At 52.2% G+C, this 14,735-nt stretch overlaps 2 long non-coding RNA genes across 3 annotated transcripts in view; one reads left to right on the forward strand and one right to left on the reverse strand.

Moving 5' to 3' along the window:
• The window catches only part of LOC140400003 (uncharacterized), a 55,821-nt gene extending 49,113 nt beyond the window's left edge, over nucleotides 1–6,708 (reverse strand). For both annotated transcript variants that reach the window (XR_011937954.1, XR_011937955.1), the window contains exon 1: nucleotides 5,668–6,708. This is a non-coding gene — a long non-coding RNA (uncharacterized lncRNA). The remainder of the gene's footprint in view (nucleotides 1–5,667) is intronic.
• Nucleotides 6,709–14,209: 7,501 nt separating this feature from the next.
• The window catches only part of LOC140400004 (uncharacterized), a 113,761-nt gene continuing 113,235 nt past the window's right edge, over nucleotides 14,210–14,735 (forward strand). The window contains exons 1-2 of the long non-coding RNA XR_011937956.1: nucleotides 14,210–14,321; nucleotides 14,599–14,683. This is a non-coding gene — a long non-coding RNA (uncharacterized lncRNA). The remainder of the gene's footprint in view (nucleotides 14,322–14,598; nucleotides 14,684–14,735) is intronic.

A 14,735-nucleotide genomic window follows, 5' to 3' on the forward strand; every position in this document is an offset into this window, starting at 1 on the left:
ACATTTTAGCCCGGTTGGTCCCAGCAGAAGATCCGGCGGAGTACACAGCCTGGCACTCTCGCATCCTCCGCAGGTCACCGGGGTCAATGAACATGAGCAGCACATCATCAGCCTAAGCCAAAACGACCACCGCCATGCCCAGCTCACTCAGAACCAGCCCCGACAACCTCCTCCGCAGGAGGCGCAGGAAAGGCTCCACGCAGAGAGAATAAAGTTGGCCGGGCAAGGGGCAGCCCTGACGCACACCTCTCCCAAAGCGAAGGGGCGCCGTCAGGGACAGGTTAACCTTAATCAGACACTCCGAGGAAGCGTACAATAATCGGATCCAGTAGACAAAGTGCGTCCTGAACCAGAAGGCTCGCAGAGTCCCGAGCAAATACTCATGCCCCACCCTGTCGAACGCCCTCTCCTGGTCAAGAGACCGGAAGGCGCTCAACATCCCAGTCGTCTGGGAATGATGGATGTCCCGGACCAGATGGATATTATGGTAAATGGTGCGGTCCAGGATGGTGTGGGACTGTCAGGGTGGATCATGGTAAAGGGTGCGTTGTGGGACTGTCAGGGTGGATCATGGTAAATGGTGCGGTCCGGGACGGTGTGGGACTGTCAGGGTGGATCATGGTAAATGGTGCGGTCCGGGACGATGTGGGACTGTCAGGGTGGATCATGGTAAATGGTGCATTGTGGGACTGTCAGGGTGGATCATGGTAAATGGTGCGGTCCGGGACGGTGTGGGACTGTCAGGGTGGATCATGGTAAATGGTGCGGTCCGGGACGGTGTAGGACTGTCGGGGTGGATCATGTGGTCCAGCACAGGGCCAAGGTGCAAAGACATGACCTTGGCAATTATTTTGTAGTCCGTGCTGAGGAGGGAGACCGGTCGCCATAATGGCCCTGCACCACGAAAGGGGCATCTCCCCGGTCACGATACATTCCCCAGGACCCCACGTAGTCACTCCCCAGGACGTCCCAGCACGCACTGAAGATCTCCACGGTCAGCCCGTCCAGCCCTGGGGTCTTGCTGTCGAGGGCGCCGGTCTTGATGATTGACGGTTTGGTCGAGACCCCGACGCCCTCCGGGCCGACCTGCAGCAGGTCCTCCCACAGCACTCTGCAAGCGTCCTCGCTGCACGGATCTGCAGTTAAGAGGTCAGAATAAAAGTCCCTAATTGGGGTCCTGACCCCCTCCGGATCCGAGACGAGGGACCGTCGTCGGCCGACTGGCCCTGCATCCTCTTTCCAGCGAGTAGAAGGGGGAGCCACGGTCCATGTCTGTCAGGAAACTGATCCGTGACCTCACATACGCGCCGTGGGACCCGACAAGTTGCAGGTCCCGCAGCACGCCCGTCTTCTCCCTGTACAGCAGCCCCAGGGCCGGGTCCTCATCCGGCTGAGCGAGACGTGACTCCAGATGGAAGAGTTCTTCAGCCAATATGTCGATCGTGGATTTCCGCCCTGGCATCGACCGCTTAGTGTACCCCTGACAGAAGGCGCGGACACGAGTCTTGCCCACGTCCCACCATAGCCTCAAGGAGGGGAAGCCACCCTGCTTCTTTCTCCAGCCGGCCCAGAAATGGCGAAGCGATTCCAGGAACCTCTTGTCCTCCAGCAGCAGGTTGTTAAAGTGCCAGTACGCGGACCGTGCCTGAGCGCGGAGCTGGCTGAGCCCCGCCCACACCAGGTGGTCATCCGAGCACGGCACCTGCTCCACAGGCCGTCTGAACGCTGGGCAAGTACGTCCTAGAAATGTAAAGACGGTCGATTCTGGACGCTCCCAACAGAGGGCCCACAAATGTGTCCACCTGAGATTCAGGATGGAGAGTTCTCCAGGCGCCAACCAAGTCGAAGGACCTGACCAGGTCTCTTAACTTAATCACCGCCTGCGTGCTGCACTGGACTCTACCACGGTCCTTGTCCTGGAGGGTGCAATTGAAATCCCCTCCAAGGATGATGCACTCGCCCACAGGAATGGTGCCAAGAAGAGTGGACACTTTGTCAAAGAAAGTTGTTTGCTGCGGCCCGGCCAGGGAGCGTATACATTCACAAAGTGACGCACCACGTCCCCGTCGAGGACCGTTAAATGCAACAGACGGCCTGGCACTGGCTCCTTGACCCTCCAGCTCTCTGGCTGAAAATGGGAAATCATCAAGATAGCCACCCCGCCCGAACGTGGGGCCAAGTGACTCATGAAGACTCCCCCTTGCCACTCCAGGGTCCACTTAGCTTTGTCCCCCGGAAAGGCGTGGGTTTCTTGCAGGAAGCACACCCCATACTTTGCGTCCCGGAGGACAGAGAAGCACTGGAAACGGTGATGCGCGCCCCTGCTGCCGTGGATGTTGAGTCTGGCTATGGTTACCTCCAAGTCAGTTGTAGCGTGTGTCCTTCACCAATCACCCATAACTCTGCTCAGAGGGAGTAGAGGGTTGTTGCCCCCTCCACTCCCTGAGGAGCCCCGCGAGGAACAGAACAGATTGGCACTGCTCCCCCTGGTCCGAGTCGATCCCACCCCCAGGATCATCCTCAGGCGGGTTCCTCGCAGGCTGCCCCCCTCGATTCAGAGTCCGTGGCGACACCGACCCCGCCGTCGATGCCGGGCCCTCGGAGAGACCCGGAAAGACCCCCGGGAACAGCTCCGGGATGGATCCTGTGCTCCTTCGCATCGTCTGCTTGGGCCTTGTGAGCGGGGAGCCTTCCTCCCCGTCGCCCGCCCACGACCCGAAGATATAGGGGCTCTGGTGGCTGCCGCCGGCCCCCAGCGATGAACAAAAGGTATTCGGGGAGTAAAACTGCACCGGGCAGAACAAGCATTTGGGGGGTCACGTCTCCGCCCGCGCCCAGGCCTCCCTGCTCGAGGGACGACGGCAGCTCGGTTGCCTTGGCGGCTGCTTTGGCCTTTTTAATGGGGCTGGGCATCAGGGTGATGGAAATAAACACAGGAGATACCAAACCCCGCTCGCCTGGGAGGGGGTAGCGAGATCCACCACCACCTCCAACCCAGGCCGCTGGCGCTTGCGGTGGGCAAGCTGGTGTTGCTGCGGGGCCACCACTGCTGGAGGGCCCTCGGCAGCAACCCCCCCCACCCTCTGCAATGCCCCCCCCTCCGCATCGCCGAGCCCCTGGGACTGTGGTGGGGCCGGAACAGCATCCAGCTCGGGACTGTACACAGGGTCCCCACCGCCCTCCGGAGCCTGTGTGTTGGTCTCTCCAGGCCCCTCATGTTGTTGCGAGGTGGCGGCGGCATCGCGAGGTGAGGCTGCGGCCTCTGTGTTGGTTGGGACGGGCACGGGGTCAGTACTCGTGATGGGGCCAAGGTGTGCTGGGCAGACAGAGGTGGTGGAGGAGAGGGGGGCTGTGCCAGCCATGGCCGGCCTGGAGATGGTGTTGGCAGTGGCCGTTAGGGTGGGGCAGTTCCGGCGAATATATGCCCCAGCCCACTTCAGGCATGGCACCGCATGCCATCCGCAGACCAGATCACTTTATGGTCCTTCCCTTGGTGGGGAACCACAAATCCTCCCTCCATGACCTCCTCCCGGGTCAGGCAGACAAAACCCTGACGCCGGAAGGAGTATTCATGACTGAGGGAAGTGTCCCGCAGGCCGAGTGTCAGCGGCGCCACCCCGGACCTGACCTCCCCCAGGAAGTTGAGATGGGGAGGAGGAGCTCGGTGGGGAGGTAGAGCGGGACGTTTGAAGGAACGACACATTCGGCGGTGGCCTCCAATGGGCCCACCACCACGTGTGTCCCACCCACTGTGAGCCCCCTTTCCAGGACACGGTAGACCGCCTGCTCGGCTCGCAGGAAAAACACGGCCTTACCGTACATCCTAGAAGCGGCTACGATGGCCAAAGGGCTGATGACCCCGGCCATCGCACGAGTGCACACCTTGATGGCCATGGTTGGGTGGGCATAACATTTGACCCCAAGTTGCTGCGTTAGGAGGCGGAAGGGCGAGGAGGCTGTCTTCCCCGCATAGTGACTTGTCCGCCCTGCCCCCGGCAGAGTGGAGGATGCCCCTGGGTTACTGGCCCTGGTATGGCATGGCCTTGTAACTGAGATCAGGGTACATGGGGAAGGACATGGCCCCACAACAGCAGGTGCCACAAGGGAAGGAGCTGCAGGGCAACAACAGATAGTCACTGTAAGCGGGGCAGCGTTCTTCAGCCCTGGAGGGGCCGAAATCAATGTCCCAAGCTGCCCCACACCCGCCACAGGGGGTGGGAATGGTGGGCGGTCGGTCCTGTTCAGCCCTGTGGGGGCCCGAAACAAAGTCCTTTTCTTAACAGCAGCCGCAAGCGGTCCCACTCGCACCTCAGGCAGAGGGGCGGGAGGACCAAAGGCAGGGTCTTCACCCCGGGAGGGGAAACAGCACCAGGCCCCATGTGGTCCCACCTCAGGCAGAGGGGTGGGAGGACAGAGGTCAGGGCCTTCACCCCGGGAGGGAGCAGCAAAAGGCCCCAGGTAGTCTCACTCCCACCTCCAGTAGCAAAGCAGCAGCTCCACTCCCGCAAGACTGAGACCCTGTGTGTGTGTGGGTGCAAGTGGCCCTGCGCCCTCGGGCTCAACCAATCACCTTTGTAGCGGTGTGTTTGTCCCAATGAGATATTCAATTTGCAGTCATTGCCTGCAGCTTGTTTGTTATTACACTGTCACTTAGCCCCTGAAACTCTCACTTTCTGCAAACTACCATTTCACTGACTGACTTCATTTTCACTCCTTTCCAATTTGAAATTGAATATGATTTGAACACTCCCCTGGTTTACACAGTCAACTGAGTCACACGTTCTCCCCATGTTTCCTCTGGGTGCTCCGGTTTCCTCCCAGTCCAAAGATGTGCAGGTTATGTGGATTGGCTGTGCTAAATTGTCTTTAGTGCCCAAAAAAGGTTAGGGAAGGGTTGGAGGTGTGGGGATAGGGTTCAGGTGTGAGCTTAGGTAGTTGGGGAGGGTTGGTTTAGCACAGTGGGCTAAACAGCTGGCTTGTAATGCAGAACACGGCCAGCGGCGTGGGTTCAATTCCCGTGCCGGCCTCCCCGAACAGGCGCCAGAATGTGGCGACTGGGGCTTTTCACAATAACTTCATTGAAGCCTACTTGTGACAATCTATTATTATTAATATGCTCTTTCCAAGGGCCGTTGGAGACTTGATGGGCCGAGTGGCCACTGTAGACTCGATGAAATCTATGAACTCAGCTCCAGTGGAAAGCTTCTCCAGTCTCCACTTGAATTGTTGACAAACAGTTCGGAGCAGTTTGCAGCACTTTCTCTGTAATGAGCACCATGACATACTGCCAAACCTGGATTTTAAAATTCTTCTTCAGTAACTGCATGTTTACCAATAATAATTCTAACAATGTATCAGTGCTCAGGTCTCTTCTTGTAGCATGAGACCTGGTCTTGTCCTGATGTCTGAAACTGCCTTTCCATTCTGCTTCAGTTATAAATGTTCTTATCTGTAACATATGTACTACATCAATGACATTAGATCAGTTAGTCCTGGTAAATGAAGGAAAAGTGGATGAACTGAATCAGCAGAATTTTACAGAGCAGTACTTTTAAACTGTTTTTACCTGCGACCCATTTTAACCAACCGGCCATCCTTTGGGACCCATGCTGGCCAGCCTTTGGGACCCACACCAGCTGACCTCCGCGACCCACTATGTTCTCTTACCTTTAATCCAGTAGGTGAACTTGCTTGGTCCTTATGATCTCACTCCAATCAGGTTTAGAGGAGAGGGCAGTGCGTGTATCAGGTGCAGAGCTCAGCTGGTTCCTGTGTGCTGTCTTCATCCTTTTGAGGATGAAAAATCCAACCTTGAACATGTAGATCCTTGTGATGTGTAATAGCAAAAGAATGCTTATTTTACTCCGTACTGGATACTCCTCCTAGACGCTATGCCAGAATTCTGAAAACCTCATGGAGTTGTGCCTTATTTTTAATGTGCTGTCACAGGTAAGGTGCAGAAGCTCAGTTTGTACATTTGGAGTCAGCTATAAATCAGTAAATTGAGTCTGGGGTCTCGAACTCAAAGGGAGTTTTCACCAACTAATTCTCTCTCAAAATCTGAAACTTCTCCTCTGGAAAATAGCGATAAAAACTGTTGTTCAGTGCAGCCAGTCTATTGACAGTTCCCATCCTAACCGTTTTCTTTGAGATGTCATTGCAGTGTGGGGAACATGTAGTAGGTTTGGCTTTCTACGCGCAGTTGCCTAACGTTCAATTACTTTTGGAAAGCATCAAATTCTTCACAGCGCCAAAAGCAATCATCCTCCTTCCCTGACAATTTGCGGTTCAGTGTGTTTAGAATTGAAAAGATGTCTGCAAGGTAAGACATAGAGAGCTTCCACGTTTCATCAGCAAACAAATCAGCCAGAGGGGATCCTGATTTGCATTGGCACAATTTATAAAGACATACCTTCAAATATCACCTTTATTCTGCTGTGTTCCTGTTTCCAGCTTCTTCTCAATGGGTTGTTGAGCAGAGGCCATGGAGCTCACCCCAGCTCTGCTTTGTGTTGCTGTGGACTCTCCTCAGCGACTCTCTCCCACAGATTTAGATGTGTGATCCGGGCCTGTTTGTGTCTCTGACCCTCTCTTCCTTATTACAAAACCGTCCATTTTCAATTCTTCACAGCTGCCAGCTACAAAATGGAGGATCTGCTCTCTGGCGCCGCTTCAACCTGCTGTTGCTTCAAAGAAGCTGCCCTTGGACAGCCCGGTGACGTCAGGAGGAGGCGGTCCCGCCCGCTGTGTACCGCGCCTGCGCACTGCCTGATCGGGCTGAGTGGGCACGCATGCGCGGTATAGCCGGCAGCCGGGACAGTCCCTGGAGAGTGACGTGTTATTACCAGCAGAGAGAATGTGCTGCTGCCGGCAGAGGGAGGCCCAGAGTCAGAGCAATGTGTCAATTAGGGGAATCTGACTGGCCACAGAAGTTTGTGGATGGGCGGGGCGCTAAGAAAACCCAGAAGAAGGTACCAGTGAAGGGCAACAAGAAGAGGAGACGAGCCAGGAAGGAGAGTTACTCCATCTACATCTACAAAGTGATGAAGCAGGTTCATCCCGACACCGGCATCTCCTCCAAGGCCATGAGCATCACGAACTCCTTCGTCAACGATATTTTCGAGCGCATCGCGGGTGAGGCTTCCCGCCTGGCCCATTACAACAAGCGCAGCACCATCAGCTCCCGGGAGATCCAGACCGCCGTGCGCCTGCTGCTGCCCGGTGAACTGGCCAAGCACGCCGTGTCGGAAGGGACAAAGGCGGTGACCAAGTACACCAGCTCCAAATAAAACTGTTCTCAAACTCATCAAAACCCAACGGCTCTTTGAAGAGCCACCCACAATTTCTGCAAAGCAGCCAAACTATCATATTTTCAATTATCAGTTTAAGAATAGCCAAATCCGTTCAAATAGCGTTTCACTGGAACATAACACCCTTCGTGCCTTGATAATGAAGTCCCATCATTTTGTGACTGCTCGGTGACGCTGTGTGTCTTTGGTTTCTGACTTGGTCATATTCGGTCCCTGTCGCTAGATTTGGAGAGACAATAGAACTCCAAAACCTCCCTTTCAATTTGTGTTCAGGTTCCGAAAAACCTCCCTTTCCATTTATGTTCAGGTTTACTCAATAATCGATCAGTTTATTGAGAGCACACTAGTGTTGTGGGAAAACTCCATTTCAATACTGACACGAGCTCCAAATTGCTCACTCCACTTTTAACACTGAGGAAGCAGTATACAATATGGAAACAAATTATAAAATTTTCACTTGGCTGTAAATTAGATATTCTGTCGGCGACTGAGAGCGTTTTAAACAGCAGCCAGATTAAACCCGACTGGACTCCAAACTGTAAACATTTTTGAAGACTGTTTCGGATCTAAATCCACGTTCTGCAGATTCAAAACATTTACAAAGATGCCCCCGGACATGCTGAGTTTATCCAGCACGTTCTCCTTAATTCACATTTGCAGCAACGCATTATTTTGCTTTAATTTATTTTGGGTTTGTTGTCAGTTACAGAGAAAACACGAAATCAGAAACTGACAGATGAGCGGAAACTGTGGACTAGGGATAGAGAGAGAATCCAACATTCTTACACTCAATATTCATCGATTTATTCACGTTTTTTACGGTCCCTATTCAATTTTCTCTTTTTTAAATCTTTTCGCGCTCTTTTAAGCTTTGAAATCAATCTTCGGTTGGAATCTGAACATTTGGCGCCCAAACTTTCCGCCCTCAGTACCCTGGATCATCCTGATTGGTGCTTCAAACAGATATCTGATTGGTCAATTTGTGCCAGGCTGCACAATGTTGTTCAGATAACCAATCAGCAATGTGTGCACCGCCATTCCTCCTGAAGCTATAAGAGAAGTGAATGTGGGCGGGTTTCCTCATTCTGTGTGAAAGTGTTTGTGAGATTGTGACAATGTCTGGAAGAGGAAAGACCAGCGGTAAAGCTCGGGCCAAGGCCAAGTCTCGCTCCTCCCGGGCTGGACTGCAATTCCCGGTGGGCCGTGTTCATAGGCACCTGAGAAAGGGCAACTATGCCCAGCGTGTGGGGGCCGGAGCCCCAGTCTATCTGGCTGCTGTGCTCGAGTATCTGACCGCTGAAATCCTCGAGCTGGCCGGCAACGCGGCCCGGGACAACAAGAAGACCCGCATCATCCCCAGGCACCTGCAGCTGGCCGTCCGCAACGACGAGGAGCTCAACAAGCTGCTGGGAGGGGTGACCATCGCTCAGGGCGGGGTGCTGCCTAATATCCAGGCCGTGCTGCTGCCCAAGAAAAGCAGCGCTGGCGCCGGCAAGAAGTGAAGCGACCATTCTTTAATCTAATAACCCAAAGGCTCTTTTCAGAGCCACTCACTTCATCTGAAAAAGAGCGAATTATTTTTTGCCACTCGAGAGTCTGCTCTGCTTCTTAATATGAAAATATTTCACGCTTTATGGTATCAATCCGTAGCGCGTTCCAATAATATTGCTCAAATAAGGAAGCCTGCGATCCAATCTATCCTGTCGTTTCTGCTCTGCTATTTAATGTGTAGATGTTTCTGCAATGGCTATCTGTAAGTGGGTTACTATGTGACTCGTTTCTAACTCGGAGCCTCAGATTAACATAAATTCTCCTTCAGAGATACGGAGAGAAGATAAACTCCATTGCAATGGAGAGTTAATTGTAATTTTGAGAGGCTTGAGCATTGGAACCATGTGGTCTATCCACAGTAACTTTATTTGAAACCTACTAGTGACAATAAGCGATGTTCATTTCATAAATTCATTCCATCCTATTAATTCGGGTATGTGATAATTTCAACAAAGCTTCCTAAAGCCTATGCTTATATTCGAAATCACGTCAAATGAGAAGTATTGGGTGGTGAAGCTCCCTTCCTGACAGACTTGGTGGCCCTTAAAAGAGCCTTTGTTGTTGGTGCTGAATCCGGGCTTTAGGCGCGTTCCCCGCGGATGCGGCGGGCCAGCTGGATGTCTTTGGGCATGATGGTGACTCGCTTGGCGTGGATGGCGCACAGGTTGGTGTCCTCAAAGAGCCCCACCAGGTAAGCCTCGCTGGCCTCCTGCAGGGCCATGACGGCGGAGCTCTGGAAGCGCAGGTCTGTCTTGAAGTCCTGAGCGATCTCTCGCACCAGGCGCTGGAAGGGCAGTTTGCGGATCAGCAGCTCGGTGGATTTCTGGTAGCGGCGGATCTCCCTCAGAGCCACAGTGCCGGGTCTGTAGCGATGGGGCTTCTTCACTCCGCCCGTGGCTGGAGCGCTCTTGCGGGCCGCTTTGGTAGCCAGCTGTTTGCGAGGAGCTTTGCCTCCGGTCGATTTGCGCGCTGTCTGCTTGGTCCTGGCCATGATGTGAAACTGGGGGAAACGCACACGCTGAGAATGCTGGCGCCGCTCTCTAGCTGCCTATTTAAGACATTATAGTGACCGCCCACTTCTCCTCATTGGATGCAGCCCGAACCCGAGGACAAGTTTGAAAAGAGCGATGAGCGGCAAGGATATCAGGGCCCTGATTGGTGGACCTGCAACTGACAAACCATCAATTTCAAAAAGCCCGCCAATTTCACAGGGACCAGGAACGGATATTTGACAAAACCGAAAAAATCAAAACTCAATCTCAAGTTGTAAATGTGAAAAACGTCTCAATGATTCCTGGTCCCATTTTTGTCTCAGATTCGACCCACTGCCTGAGCACCCGGATTAAATTCAGATTCACTCCGATTGTTCTACAACAGACTGGGATCAAGCTCCTATTGAGGGGCGGAATTCTGTCTCATTTTTATCTGATCAGCGATATCGGTTCTTTCAATGCAAAGAGCGATAGGTATTAAAGGGAAAATTGGCTGATTCGTTTAGCGACTGTTCTGGGGGAGATGGAAGGAGGAGGCGGTGTTTACAGATCAGTTATGTAAATAGTGTCTCTGATCAATGTCAGTGTTCATTGTGCGCGGTTACAGGTTTGACCTCGAAGAATGGTTTTGTGTTTCAGACTGTACAACTATGTCGCCGAATTATACAATTTATACTGCAGGAGACCATTCGGCCCATCGAATCTGCACCGGCTCTTCAAGAGTGAAAACAGAAATCAATGCTCGGAAAGGATTTCCTGCTCCAACGCCACCCGTTTTAACAGGAAATCGAGGTTCCCAAGCTAGGAGTCGCTAAACCAGCTCGATGAGTTATGCTGCTGCCATTCTAAGGTCAGTGCTCTCAATGTGAGGATTTGGGCGGCTCTTAAAAGAGCCTTTGGGTTTTGTTAAATTGACAAATGGATTTTCTCAGCCGCCGAATCCATAGAGAGTGCGGCCCTGGCGTTTGAGAGCGTAAACCACATCCATGGCGGTGACGGTCTTGCGCTTGGCGTGTTCAGTGTAGGTGACCGCGTCCCTGATCACATTCTCCAGGAAAACCTTCAGCACCCCGCGAGTCTCCTCATAGATCAAACCCGAGATGCGCTTGACGCCGCCACGGCGAGCCAGGCGGCGGATTGCTGGTTTGGTGATGCCCTGGATGTTATCACGAAGCACTTTGCGGTGCCGCTTTGCTCCGCCTTTACCCAGTCCTTTGCCTCCTTTCCCTCTGCCAGACATGATGCTTGTTCAGTCAAATCGCTGCCGAATGAGAGACGAGCTGCTGCACTTTCCTTTATTATACAGCCCGCCCCGACCTGGCTGAGAGAGAGAGGCGGGGAGCAGACCGAGTGACAGAGCAGTGAAATGTCTTTGATCATCCAGCTCCTCCTTCTGCCTGCTCCAACCCACATTTTAGATTCCAAACAGAAGTGAAAAGAGCGCGCTGAACAACACGTACAACTGCAACATGATGGGCTGCACAGTGGTCAGCACTGCTGCCTCACAGCGCCAGGGACCCGGGTTCACTCTGACCCTGACATTCTGTGTCTGTGTGGGTTTCCTCCCACAGTCAAAGATACGCAGGTTCGGTGGATTGGCCATGCTAAATGAACTCTTTGTATCTAAGCGTGTGTATGTTCGGTGGAGTTGCGAGGGAGTGTGCCTGGGTAGGTTTGCTCTTTCAGAGAGTCGCTGTGGACTCAATGGACTGATTGGCCTCCTGCACTGTAGTAATTATATGGGAAGGATCTAGGTGTTGCTGGACGTGGCGCAGGTCTGGCCCATTCCCCAGTCCTGCGCGCAGCAGTCACCCGAGCCATCGTCAAGTTCATCTGGAGATCACAGAGACCCATATACAAACAGACGGCACAGCATGTACAAATCTCTGGATAAGGCTGTCCTCCCCCTGATGTCCACCTTTGTGTGTGGCTACATCAAGCTGTGCGTGATTGTACACAAACACCAAGTGTCACTACGTACTGAGGTTCTACCTGTCCCCGGTGTTACGAAGGATGGGTCTGGCTTCATTGCCGCAGGATGCTCTGGTAGTTGGACCGTGTCGTAGTACCTGTCCCTCATGGAGACATTTGTTCAGGAAAACACCTTTGACCACAAGGCGATCAAGCAGTGGTCTGCACGTAATGTCCTCGAGGCCCTTAGGGAAAGGAGACGGTGGATCATGTCAGATGGTTCCCCTGAGTGGACTCTCAGAGGCATCTGGCAGAATATCGCATCACCAGAACTTTCAAACAAGCACCAAGCTTGGCTGGTGGTGAGAACGGTCCTCCCCGTCAGATCCTTCATGCACACCCAAAGTCTTAACGCCGTCACATGCTGCCCTCAAAGTGGCTGGGGGATGAAACGTTCACTCACATCCATGTGGAATGTGCCTTTCCAAAGAAGGTCTGGAGAGTGAAAGTTCATGGATGACACCAAGGTTGGTGGGAGCGGCAGAGAGTGTTGAGGATTATCAGAGGATACAGCAGGACATACATAGGATGGAGACTTGGGCAGAGAAATGGCAAATGGAGTTTAATCTGGACAAACTGGAGGTAATGCATTTTGGTAGGTTTAACATAGAGGGGAAATATACCGTAAATGGCAAAACTCTTAGGAATATAGAAAGTCGGAAAGATCTGGGCACGCAGGTCCACAGATCTTTGAAGGTGGCAATGGAAGTGGACAAGGTCATCAACAAAGCAGACGGAATGCCAGCTTTAATTGGCCGGGCATTAAGTATAAAAACTGGCAAGTCATGCTACAGCTGTATGGAGAGGCTAAATAGACTCTACAAAGCATAGAAAGACGGAGTTTGAGGTGTGATACGATAAAGGCCTACAAAATGAGGGGCATGGACAGAGTGAATGGGCAGGCAATTTTTCTCAGGGTGGAGGGGTCAGTCACCAGGGGGCATAGATTTAAGGTGCACGGGGTAAGGTTTAGAGAGGATGTACGAGGCAGGTTTTTTTACACAGACAGTGGGGAGGGCATGGACCGCGTTGCCAGGGGAGGTTGTAGAAGCAGATACATTACGGCGGTCAAAAATCATTTGGACAAACACGTGGATAGGATGGGTAGAGAGGGATACGGCACAAGGAAGTGCTGAGGGTTTTGGCAAAGTTTGGTATCATGACCGGTACAGGTTTGGACGGCCGAAGGTCCTGCTCCTGTGCTGTATTGTTCTTTTTTGAGAGATGCAGTGGTATTTGTCCAGCTTCCATCCCAAGCAGCTCTGTGACACTGGACTCTGTGCTCTACGGGCTATTCCCAGGGGACACACTGAGACAAACATCAACTGCTGCTGGAGGATCATAAACTCGGTGAAAGACTCTCTTTGGTCTGCCCGTAACCTGTTGATCTTCCAGGGTAAAGAATTGGCCTCGACTGAGTGTTGCAGACTGGCACATTCCAAAGTCCAGGACTACGTGCTGAGGGACGCACTCAAGCTTGGGGTACCCAGCACCAAGGCACAATGGGGAAAGGCCACTGTGTAAGTTCTTCCAGCAAATGTACACCGAGGGGCTGGTAACCGGGTAAAACCCCCGGGTCTGTGTGAGTAACACTAAAGAGGGGCTGTTAACTGTGTAAAACCCCTCGGCCTGTGTGAGTAACACTAAAGAGGGGCTGGTAACTGTGTAAAACCCCGGTCTGTGTGATTAACTCCAAAGAGGGGCTGGTGACTGTGTAAAACCCGTCGGTCTGTGTGATTAACACTAAATGTTTAAAATTATTGAAGCTTTACAGGGTGGAACATGACCGATGTAAATATTTTGAGAAGAATTGTAATGTAAATATTGAAATGTGTGTAATGTCCTCATTATCCAACTGAAGAAATTCAAGTAAATCTGGAGCTCTGGAGAAAATGTAAATATTATTGTACGAAACGATGTTATTGTGATGACAATTTGAAATGTTTGACCATGTTTATTTCAAGGGATTTTATAAATGAAGTATATTTTTGAAAATAAATTGTGTGCTTCTATGAAAAATGAAGTCAGTCAGCGAAATGGTAGTTTGCAGAAAGTGTGAGTTTGAGGGGCTGAGTGACAGTGTAATAACAAACAAGCTGCAGGCAATGACTGCAAATTGAATATCTCATTGGGACAAACACACAGCTACAAAGGTGATTGGTTGAGCCCGAGGGCGCAGGGCCATTTGCAGCCACACACACACACAGTCCCGGAACACGGGCTCTGTTGGAGGTTCTGCTCCGTTTGTGATGACCGTGAAATGGGGAATACTCCCATTGATTCTCAATGCGGAATTGCTGCGGGGATCTGCGCACGCCCGGGGTAACCGCTTGCCGCTCGTCATTCTGAGATTGGGAGCGCATGCGCAACCCCTCCCCCACACACTCTCCATTTGGTCACTGAATCGCTTTGTTGAAGCTGAGGGAAATGTCAATGTCAGGGCCCAGGACAGCGAGGAAACAGCGTTCTCATTGCAGCAGCACCTCCATCTGGGAGTGTGAGCAAAGAGGCTCAGAGATCATTACTGACTCGGGGGGAGTTCAGGGAGAATCGGGGGCTGTTTGCAAGAGGCGCAGCGGAGCACGATCTTGTTCCGGGACTTGGGGGGGGGGGGGGGGGAGAGCTCTTTCTGGGCCTGGCTTATTGTCTGATTCTGGGTTAGGATTTGGAGAGTATTTTCTTTCTTTTACTGATTATCAGTTGAAAGAATAGATTGATCTATCATTGGCCTCATCTGACCCTAACTTCCATGAAATTTGTTTTCTTCTTCCTAGTTCAACAGATGAAATGATGAGTTCCAAGATGATGATGATGATTCCTCAGCAACATGAATGTGCAGCCGTCTCCTTCTAACTGACTGTAAGTACAATATTAATCCAACATTGCAGAGACACAGACAAAACATCAGCTC

The sequence above is a fragment of the Scyliorhinus torazame genome, chromosome 24 (assembly GCF_047496885.1).
Source record: "Scyliorhinus torazame isolate Kashiwa2021f chromosome 24, sScyTor2.1, whole genome shotgun sequence".
Lineage (NCBI taxonomy): Eukaryota > Metazoa > Chordata > Chondrichthyes > Carcharhiniformes > Scyliorhinidae > Scyliorhinus > Scyliorhinus torazame.